The sequence below is a fragment of the Epinephelus lanceolatus genome, chromosome 2 (genome assembly GCF_041903045.1).
Source record: "Epinephelus lanceolatus isolate andai-2023 chromosome 2, ASM4190304v1, whole genome shotgun sequence".
Lineage (NCBI taxonomy): Eukaryota > Metazoa > Chordata > Actinopteri > Perciformes > Serranidae > Epinephelus > Epinephelus lanceolatus.
This window is the reverse complement of record NC_135735.1, coordinates 12,205,096-12,214,021: the sequence shown is the minus strand read 5'-3', so window position 1 is coordinate 12,214,021 and position 8,926 is coordinate 12,205,096.

Sequence of the window (8,926 nt, the reverse complement as noted above, 5' to 3'; positions counted from 1 at the left end):
CACCATAACAAAACTGTAATTTTAGCATGGCTCAGTTTGATGACGTTCTGTAGTCTCATTTAGCCACTTGTTAGCAGCCGCCTTTTAAAATACACAAAGAAGCTTCAAAGTTCACGAGTGGGGCATTTACAGATGTATTTTATGACATAGAACAAAACGTTATAGTCTGTTAAGCTTGTGTTAATCACAAACCTTATTTCAGGCATCTTACCAAAAACTATTGTCTTTGAGACGAGGGATCCAGGAGTGGTAAAATTCTAACTCATTTCTGGGTTTTAGGACGCATTCTTGGCGGGCTCTAAAAATAGCCAATTACTGTCTAATGAAACACTCATCGATGGGGAAATAGACTTCAACACAACACCAGCAAAGAAACCTAAATCCTCCAGCTCAGCGAAAGTGTCAGTATGGAGAACAGAGTTAAGGCCCGAACATACTCGGGCGGAATGTACGCGGAACGGACTCCGCGGAGGTCCGCGTGGACTCAAAGCGGACGTCCGCAAGTCCTGTGCGCACAAAGCTCAGATTTTATGACCGCGCGGACTCCGCAACGCAGAAGTGCACTGGACTATGAAAGCCCGAATGACTGTGGACATTCCTCGCGGAGTCCGCTCTGCTAATAGTATACCCGAGTATGTTCGGGCCTTTAGCATTAGACTAATGCTAAACTTGATCTAATTTTGTGAAAGTTTGACAGCAACCATGGTAGTGTGTAGTTTTTGGATGTAAACTGGACGCTGGTGCTTCCTTCCACTATCGACCAAAACCCCATCGTAGCAGATGTTACTGTATGTTTCACAACCCTTAACGCAGTTTCAGCCACTGCCAGTTAGCCTACAAGCTAACAAGCTATGCTAACGACACTTACCATTCCGATACATCTAGTAGTTGCCTAATTTGGTGAAGGCTCAAGCATGTATGGATGAATCTCTTGGATTGTTTCCTCTAACACAAAGTCTGGCCAATTTGACATGCACTGATCTTTCACTGGTCAGCAATAGTGCTCGTAAGGCTGTGCCAGTGCTGGAGAAAGAGAAAACCTAGGATCGATCCAGAATTTCTTAATGAGGGAGGAGTAGATCTATTTCCGGACCATTTTCAGTTTTTATTTTTACTATTTATGTGTAAAAACCTTGTTAAAGGCGGGAAAACAGAGTCTACACACTAAACTACACTCCCATAAATACTCTGTTGAATTACCACCAAGGTGACATTTCGAGCTTTATGTGCTTCATCAGACAAAATACAATAGTAGTGGACCAAGCAGTCAAAGCACAAAAACACTGATTTAAAGTTAAACAAAGCTGGGTTTATTTTCCCCCAAAAAAATAATTTTACAAAGCAAATGACAAACGATAACAGAATTGGACTATAGGGCCCATAAAAGAGGTCAACAAAACATAACTACTGAAAAATAAGTCAACCAAAACGGATGAATTCTTCATGACCCAGCCTATCCCAAGATGCATTGTGTGTCGGTGACGATTATATAGTCAGTTAAGTTAACTAGCTAACGGTTAATTGTTGCTAACATTACTATTAGCTAAAAGCACACAGCTTAAACAATCTTAATTGAATAAGTTTACCTGAAAACGGTCCATCAGCCTGAAATATATCAAACAGCAGTGTCTCCGGGGGTGAATCATCTCCTCAAGTATTATATTAGAAATATATAATAACAATCTCTGGGTCCATGATTTAGGGCTAACTAACCTACTAGCTTACGCTGTCTTTTGTCAAGCGCAGCTAGTTGCTAGGTAACAGGAACGCCAACAGGTCAGAGTGAGAACAATTGGTAATGCAAACAGGAAATCCTTCGCAGACTAGACCATCCCATTTCAGAGACCGTTCAGTATGGCTGATGTGGTCTTCAAAGGATGTGGCCGACACTGCCCGCTAAGGCCGCGTCCTTCAAAGGCTGCAGCCCCTGAATTGAGACACAGTATGTGTGTGGTTCACCGTAGATGTGTGAGGTACTCATCAAGCTAAATATTTTTTCAGTCATGGTGAACATCCCCCTCCCTATGAAGAAGGAATAAACTGTTCTTGTTGAGGATAAGATCTCATAAATAATCTGCACTAAAGGTCACACACAAACTGAAATAATTTATGTGTATGAATTACAATATGGATGAGGCAATTTGTTCATATTAACCAAATATATGTATGAAAGATAACCCACTGACAAAGTCTTGATACACAGCAATATGTTTATTTCTGTGTGCTTAATGTCTGAGGACCTTTAAATATCAAACCACTGGTGTTTTAGGTTAGTAGTTTAGAGACTAATGAGCTACTAAAATACAAAGAAAGATTTAAAACAAAGATTTATAACCAAATTATTTTGTTAGAGTTACTAATAAAGCCTCCAAATCTCCCCCTGGCTCACATTTGATGTTAAAACTCTATTGTCAACTAGGGATGTAACGATCCATTGATCTGGATCGATATATGGATTTAATGATCAATGATCCAGTATCATCAAGTAAAAACATCGATTCATGTCGTCATCTGTAGGATAGGCTTTTACTTTGAAAGTCTGTATCATAGTCAAACCGCAGCAGGCAGATGGGAAACAGCCAGAAACAGACGGGATGAGGGTAACGTTATTTATGCAGGGGAAAAAATCAGCAGTGTGGAAATATTTGGGATTTTGGTGAAAATATAGATCAACATACAAAACATGTGCCGTATATAAACAATGCCGTTACAAGATAAAAATAAAACCGGTAATGTTACCCACCTGGATGGCCATGTCACTCTGCTAACAGGAACTCACGGGAGCGTATCTATGTTTCCCGGGTTCTATGTTCCCCACTTACACAAAGAAGGTTCTATATTTTCCGGGTTCTATGTTCCCCGCTCAACCAAGCGGGAAACATAGAACCCTTTTTGGTTGAGCAGGGAACATAGAACCCGGGAAACATAGAACCTTTTTGGGTGGTAAGTGGGGAACATAGAATCCGGGAAACATAGGGATGACCCCCTTCTCACTATAGCAACATCAGTCGCTCTGTTTCGACAATATTTTGCTGAAAAAAAATGTGCATACAGGCTGAAATTCAACCTTACTGTTCTGTCAGGAGACACAGTGACTCAAACCAGTGGTAAGTACGAAAAACAAAAACATTACATGTAATTTATTTTGTAATGAGTAAAGGGGGGAAAGTCTGCTAGCCGCTAAGCTAATTTATGCAATGTAAACATGCTAAAGCTAATAATGTGTGACTAGCTAAAAACTATTGTTTTGTCCATGAACCTCGACAGTTACTACTGAGCTGAATTTGATACCTTGTCAGAATATGTTGTTGTTAATTCATGTTTTATGGCTGTATGGAGAAGTTTGCCTTCAGGGCTTTAAGCCAGATAGTACTAAAGTTTTATGAAAAAGATGAAGGATTGGGTTAAAATGAAAAGCTCTCTGACAGAAAGTCCTGAAGGTTAACTTTTCCTGTGGGCTGTTTCATGTGTGTTAGTGTAGTCAGTTTAAAGTAAACTTTACTGCACTTATTTATGTGTTGTTTTTATCTTTCATGGCCAAAAGCAAAAAAGAAAAGGGTGGCAGAGTCTTTTGCAACATAATGTGTTAGATGGGCATTTAATATTGTAGCATATCAATCACAGGCCCCTGAATCTCATCGAATCAAAATCATATGATAGGAGACTTTATAATATCAGCAAGTATCTAATTGTTGTCCAAAGAATCGATATAGTATCGTATCATGATGAAAACTGGTGATTTACACCCCTATTGTCAACTGTATTAAGACCATTACCTGTAAGTTGGGAAGGACTTTGGGAATTTGGGGGGAAAAACAAAAAATTGTAGTATTAGTAGGATTTTTTTTAGTATAATTTAAATGATGATTACAACTCAAGGTGGTTTAAGAAATATTATTTATTTTCAGCACAAAAATGTGAAATTGTTTTTTGGCAGTTTTGTTTCAAAACCTGCGATAATAAAAATGTTAGGTGCTTGACTGAGTAGCTAAGTCCTACTTGTCATCTTTGTCATAAGGTCACTCACATGTTATGGAGCCAAATTAAGCTTCTTAAACAGCAGCCAAGCTATTTGTGAATTCTAGCTAACTGTAGTTAGACATGAAGCCTTGAGTTAAAGGCTTCTGGTTTAGGTACATGCTGCTCATTTCATGTCCTATACAATAATTTGCTTTACATTGACAAGGGCAACAGCAATGCACACTTTTGTCACACCATTATTTTCAGGAATATTGAATATCAGTGTATTACTTATCACTTTTTAAACCAAAATTCAGAGATAATCAAGTGTGTCTTGTAAATCTGTGTCGATGTGGCAGGTGTGGAGCTAACAACGGCGTAGGCCATGTGCATAGGCTATGGTGTTGGGTCAACCGCACAAGTAAAAATTGCGGTTAATGCTACAATAATGTCTCAAGGTTAGCATTACTCCTCCTATATGTAATATTAGCCAAATGTGGGCATGTATGCAATTAACCAAAGTTACTAAGATTACTTAAATACTTATCTCTAACGTTTACCTCGAATTATGGAAGATAACTTTGTTGGCAGCGATTTAGCACAGCAAGCCGGATGTAGCGTTCAGTTGGGTTGCCGGTGTAGGTGGGTGTGCGTGTTGTCCTCTGGCTCCCTCAGTAAAATCCACAGCCTAACCCTCTTATCCAAATATTTCCATGTCTGGATGCAGAAATCCAAGATGGCAACGGCCAAAATGACAAACTCGTGGCAGTCCACAAACCAATGGCTGACGTCACGGTGGCTACGTCCACTATTTTTACAGTCCATGCTGAGGACCAGTGGTTGGAGAAGGATACATATCTTTTACTCAAGTAAAACTACCAATACACCAGTAACCTAAAGAAATTCTTCATTACAAATAAAAGACCTGCATTCAATTAAAAAAAAATTAGTATCAAAATGTAGGCTACTCAAAAAACAATGAGTAAAGTACTCATTATGCAAAATGGCCCATTTCAAAATATTATATAGGCTGTTATATTGAACAATAATTACTGATGAGTTTATGTGAACGTCACTAATTTTGAAGCTGATAAAGGTGGAGCCAATTTTTTACTATATATACTATACTCGTGGGTAACTTATGCATTTCACCATAGGATGAATGAAGTTTTATTTATCACTAACCGTTAGCCTTAATATAACTGAAACAATTGAGTTGTATAAAAGTTTACCCCTGTACAGTCGTCCTGAACAGTGGCATAAAACTGTTGTTGTACCAGGCTGTCTGCTGTAAAGTTGGGCATTTAACATGGGGGTCTGTGGGGACTGACTCAGTCTTGGAGTCAGCCTCAAGTGGCCTTTCAAGGAACTGCAGTTTTTTGGCACTTCCTGTTGGCTTCAGTTTTCAGCCCTGGAGGCTGCCGCTTGGGTTTTAGTTGTATTTGTTGTTGCAGCTTCTCTGAGATTTGTAGAAAGTGCCGCAGGACTGAGAGGATTTCCATGTTGGATAAGATGATAGAAAAGCTGAGTTGTTGTTGTGCTGTTCATTTTTCAGCATTTTTTCAAACAAAGTTTTCCCACTCCCAATGGTGAGTGTAAATATTTATGTGTTATCTGGCTCAGGACAGAGTGAATACGGCCAGGGGAACAAGTGCTAGGTCAGCAAGGTTACTGCTTGTCAGTCTCTATCCCTTATACTGTAATGTGCTGTGGATGTTTGTGACTGTAATGCAGTCATGGCTGGAGGTGGAGAGTGTAAAGAAATGCTTGTGCTGGAAGCAAGTGCTCTGGTTTGGAAACACCTGGTTATTGTGTATTATTTGATTTCAAATCCTTGAGTCTGATGTCAAGTGTGGTCAAATGTACCCAGTACACTTGGAAACTCTGGGCCAACTTCTGTAAAACAGAGGAACTGATTTGACACTGTATCCTGCTGCAGTAACAATCACATCATCAGTGACTGTTCAGGAATTTTTCGCAGTAAAAGAAACACTCTGTCTAGCCTTCATACTTATTACGTATTTATTTTTGCAAGTGGCATATTTTCCCTCAAGAATCCATCCTACACACAGGCCAATACTGACTTTTATATCAATAACATGTCAGCATATATCCACTGAGATTCCCTATAAAAAGATCCTTGGTTAAACTAATTTACAAGTACATGTGGCCCCATTTGGTTATAAAATATTAACAAAAATTGATTCCGTTGTATGAACCTGGTTTTACTTCTGCAGTTCTGTGGCTATCCTGGTGTGCATGCATCACCTCCTAACCTCCAAACCTTTTACATGCTCAGACTGAACTTAGATGTTAACTGCTGATTACTGCATTTCAGTTAATGTTTTCCCCACAGCATTAGTTTCTTCAAAATACCAATATATTACACACACTCTCCTGGGTTCAGACAGCTTTGGCAAATTGCTAACAGGAAATGGGTTCAGTTTCGTACTCGGTTGTGAAATAGAGGTGTAAAACCTGTCAGAATACGAGGGGAACAGTCATCCCTCCCCATTTGCCTTCAGAACTGCCTTAATTCTTGGTGTCATAGATTCAACAAGGTGCTGGAAACATTCCTCAGAGATTTTGGTCCATATTGACATGATGACATCACACAGTTGCTGCAGATTTGTCAGCTGCAGATCCATGATGAGAATCTCCCGTTCCACCACATCCCAAAGGTGCTCTATTGGACTGAGATCTGGTGACTGTGGAGGCCATTGGAGTACAGTGACATGGTGCGTTATCCTGCTGGAAGTAGCCATCAGAAGATGGGTACACTGTGGTCATAAAGGGATGGACACGGTCAGCAACAATACTCAGGTAGGCTGTGGTGTTTAAACCATGCTCAGTTGGTACTAAGGGGCCCAAAGTGTGCCAAGAAAATATCCCCCACACCATTACACCACCACCAGCAGCCTGAACCCTTGATACAAGGCAGGATGGATCCATGCTTTCATGTTGTTCACACCAAAGTCTGACCCTACCATCTGAATGTGGCAGCAGAAATCCAGACTCATTAGACCAGGCAACGTTTTTCCAATCTTCTATTGTCCAGTTTTGGTGAGTCTGTGTGAATTGTAGCCTCAGTTTCCTGTTGTTAGCTGACAGGAGTGGCACCTGGTGTGGTCTTCTGCTGCTGTAGCCCATCTGCTTCAAGGTTGGACGTGTTGTTGGTTCAGAGATGGTCTTCTGCAGACCTTGGTTGGAACCAGTGGTTATTAAAGTTACTGTTGCCTTTCTATCATCTTGAACCAGTCTGGCCATTCTCCTCTGACCTCTGGCATCAACAAGGTATTTTCACCCAGAGAACTGCCGCTCACTGGATGTTTCCTCTTTTGGGACCATCCTCTGTAAACCCTAGAGATGGTTGTGTGTGAAAATCCCAGTAGATCAGAAGTTTCTGAAATACTCAGATCAGACCATCTGGCACCTACAACCACGCCATATTCCAAGTCACTTAAATCACTTTTCTTTCCCATTCTGATGCTCAGTTTGAACTTCAGCAGGTCGTCTTCACCATGTCTACATGCCTAAATGCACTGAGTTGCTGCCACGTGATTGGCTGATTAGCTATTTGTGTTAAGGAGCAGTTGAACAGGTGTACCAGAAATAAATTTCCCATGTGGGACAGTAGAGTCTGAACTAAAATAATTTTATTGCCACCACTTATCTCCTCAGACTGAACCTCACAATATCAGACTCCCTTCCCTTCCAGATTCCCTTCTACCAAGGAGGAATAGTTTATGGAGTCAAATTAAGCTCAGTGGAACAATGTGGGGATAAAAAAAAATTATCGTAAAAAAAAGTTTCATGTTCATGGTTTTGACATCACTTTTGCAAAATGTAGTTTTTCATTTCTGATATGATTTACAGGTTAGATTCCACTGAGCTTAATTTTATGCCATACACTCTTTAAAGGCTCTTCTATCCTTGTATGCTGTTTTTATCTGTTTTGCTATTGTACTGTATTTTTTACTGTGACCTGCCAAGGGACTACAGATGCGAATTAGCTTGAAGCTATAATCTGGTACGGTGCATCAAATGGTGACATTTATGTTTGAGCTGTACATTGTCCCTTTTAAATAAATAAAAAAAACAAAAAACATACAGAATAATATATAAAGCTAAATGTATTGCCCGAATCTTATAACCCCAGATAGAAATAATTCTGACATGTTAAATAATCAATTTAGCTGATATTCTTAAGAAAAACTACTCTATTCTTGGAGAAAGTCAGACACTGATAAAATCTTCCTCACATGGCGAAGCTACATACATGATTAAAACCAACCAGACAATCATTTGACCCTGAAGGTGGTCACAGCATCTGTCAGTGTTACTTTACTTTTTGTGCTCTTATGATGGAGAATTACATCTGTCTGTGTTGCTATTAAGACTTTAGTTTTTTTCATTAGGTCCTTTTAAGCTGTGCATGCCTGCATTGCCTGTGGTTGTAACTTTTACAGGCCAGCTGATGGCTCGAGATTTACTGCTCCTGCTGCAGTTATTTTTCAGTGCAGCTGTGGAAGATTGGTTTTCCATTTCTCGTCTTTCTACAATTCAAATTGCCTGTGGAAGCGTCTCAGTACCTTGTGGAAGTTTCATTTAAAGTTCTCTGGCTCCAGGGAATGGTAAGTTGTGCTACTTTTTTTCATTTATGGGTTTTTTTAATTCAGATTTTGTGAACTGTTGAAGGTGTAACTTTTATTGATAGGCCTAAATAAATACAGTATTTTCTATTGTTGAAGTTCCTCTCCAGGGATTGATTAAATCCATAAAACCTCATCTCTGTTCATCAGAATTATATATTTAGATTTTTTTCATGATAATGTCCCTTTATGCCTTGAAATGGTTTAGATGTGCTGCAAATGTAAGACAATCCTTGGTCAGATCAACAGCTCCTCTTTCAACATGTTGAAATGAAGGTGAAACTTCACTTGCAAAATGCCAATATGCAGCTACA